The sequence below is a fragment of the Fragaria vesca genome, linkage group LG1, assembly GCF_000184155.1.
Source record: "Fragaria vesca subsp. vesca linkage group LG1, FraVesHawaii_1.0, whole genome shotgun sequence".
NCBI classification, from domain to species: domain Eukaryota; kingdom Viridiplantae; phylum Streptophyta; class Magnoliopsida; order Rosales; family Rosaceae; genus Fragaria; species Fragaria vesca.
In genome coordinates this window covers 7,055,767-7,058,795 of record NC_020491.1, presented here as the reverse complement: position 1 = coordinate 7,058,795, position 3,029 = coordinate 7,055,767, and positions in this window count along the sequence as shown.

The following is a 3,029-nucleotide window of genomic DNA, read 5'->3' as shown; positions in this document are numbered from 1 at the left end:
TTAGGAGGAATTGAGTTGTCTATTTCAATTGTGAAAGCAGTAACAACGTGCAGGTTGTGCTCCTTTTCGATGGAATTATGCAAAGGGAATCGCACTGCAGCCTGTGTTTTGATGTTAGATGATTTAGAGCGAGGTTCAATTTTAGGGGTGGACTAGGAGAAGAGTGAACGTGAGTATACATGTTCAATGAACGTGCATGCATCTATGTTCAACCATTTCACATGCAATAAATAAGGGAAAACAGGTGATATCGCCGGTGATGAGAAGAAATTAAGAGAACTAGTTTCACCACGTCAAAAAATTTACTTAGATAAAGAAAATACGTTGTGGAAATTTACATAAGATGGTCTTTTTAAAAATAAAAATAAAAATAATTATTAAATAACTCACACACCCTACATGTGTTAATGAGGTTTGAACCTATGACCTTAAAATTGTTAACTAAACATCTTACCTAACCAGACCACAACTCAATGAGAATTTACATAAGATGCTTAGATGAGAGCGTATTTGATAAACCATATGAGGTGCACCCCTCTATATGGGAATTTACATGCCTGATTTTGACAGTTTTGAAGATGCAGATTTTCAACAAATGTTAAACAAACAATGAAAGATAAAGTGAAACATGAGGTGAAAGACGAACAAAGCCAATAGGATGGAGTGAAACTGTTATATAATTCAATCCCAACAACAAAGCTGAAAATGTCATATACTAGCTTTCAAAGTAATTTCTCGATCGATCAATAGATAAAACAATTCTAAGCGAAATGAGAACCGTCTCTTTTAAATTATTATATCTATATATTGTTAGTTCATAATAGTAGAAGATCGAGAAATTACACAGAAAATGACATGCCTTTCATTAGGAATATTCAAACCTAGTTGTTTCATGACTTTTATCCAAATAAACAATCAGAACATACATATGCATGTAGAATATATATGAATTATATACACGAATAGTAAAACGAAAAGTAATGAAGTAAAGTATACTAGGAACAAATTGCCAAAAGAAAATAAGGTGCAGCACCAAGAACAAGGATTCTTCACGGCCCCACTTCCCACAAATTGATCGATTTTTAATGTAATTTTGCAGAGTCTCTTATGCAAGACATGAGACATGTGTTTCTTATTTCCCATTTTGTAAACAAACGCTATGTTGAAGTCCAATACCGTGATCTAAGACCATGTCTTCTATTACCTCGATCTGGTTAGCTTATTAGCTTCCAGAACGTACTGTTATTTTTCAAAAACGTTGAGGGCCGAGGCATCGAGCACTGTCAACACTGGACAGTCATGTTGATCGTACCTTGGGCCGTACGTAGAAATTACTCGAAAAGCTAGCATGCAAATGGTTTTTCTTGCTTCATATTTTCTTTCTTCAAAGCTAGTCGTGATTAACGAGCTAGGAACGTTTTGAAGCAGCCATGCCTGCGTCAGCTCAAACATAAGCATATATACAGGCAAATAAAACATTCCCACATCGGATCGAAAAGTAGTGTCAACTCGGAATAATGGAACTGGGTATAGTCAGCGCAAAAGAACGAAGAAATATCAAACAAATATTCAACTAAGTACGTACGCACGCGTCAATGTGGTACTACGTACAGATCGACTCCAGTGATAACCGCGGGGAATTAATGAACTAGGATTGCATCACCCGCACTGACGCAATCTCATGAGCGTCATCTACCCGCGGCCGGTCTGATCAGCCCATCACCGTCCGGCCAGTCTGGTTCGTCTATTAACCTCTCGGCCAATATTGGGGGGATTGATTTGATGAGGATGATGATGATGTCTAATCCACATGCTCTAGTCGCATTACATACAGGCACTGATGAACATAGAGGATTGATCTGCAGCACGACATGCGAGTAACCACCGCCGGTTGATCAATATCTTGTTCTACTGCAAAATCCTCCCAACAAATTAATAAGACACGACGGGGTGTGTTTAATATAGTGGCACTATCATGTCTCCACGTACAGTCTCCAAACCACCGATTTGTGTTTCCTCTCATCATAACAGATTACGAAGAATGAGAAGGTATCCACTGCACTTACGTGTGTATAAAATGCACTCTCAACTATACTATTTTGTTATTAGATAATGTTCATATCCTTGTTTCATCAATCTTATGGTAATGCCTTTGCAGATCAACAAATTTGGTAAACGTGCTAAAGCTGCAACGATTAATGCTTGGATTCATCAATGTAATCATTGCTTCATCTTTAGGTTCATTGTGCAATTTCAGATCAAATTTTTGGTATGTCTAAATATACTGTTGTGATTATATGATGTTCAGTATTATATAAAAAACAAGGTTGATAGCAGATGTATTTGCTAATAAATTTACAATATTTTTTTTTTTAAATTCTATTACTTACCCACACTGAATCAAAGATAAATGTAAATAGAGGTTGTAAATTGCAACAAAATTCAGTGTGAGTTAGAAAGTTATTCACACCGAATGATATTTAATAGGCTGAGTACTTTTATTGATATATAAAGGGCCTCACATTAACAATTCACACGGACTATTAAATCCGTGAGAAATAAACATTAGCCTCCACCCTCATGAGTGTATTGTGATTAATAATTTTTTCACACGGAAATTTGTGTGAGATAGCTCTATTTCACACAGATTAAAATCAGTGTGAATGCAGCTTTTGTTAGTAATGTCTATTGCTGACATAGTTGTAGGAGTAAATTAAAACCGGAGCTATTACTACCCCCCCCCCCCCCCCCCCTCTCCAAGTGATGTAGAATACGCGTATGTACGCCTACAACAATAGGCAACTCGGCAACGGCAACCGCCTTGACCACCTGGAAGAACTTCTCAAATTAAGATTGTTTGATGTTGAGTTTCAGGGGCCGCGTCAGACGCCCATGGTCAAAAGAGAAGTTCTTAAAGTATGGAAATAATTTGGGTGATCAGCTATGGTCACTTATGAGTGACAAACACCAATAAGAAATGGACAAGTGTCAACAATAATCATAAATAAACATGTCAAATACCAAAAACC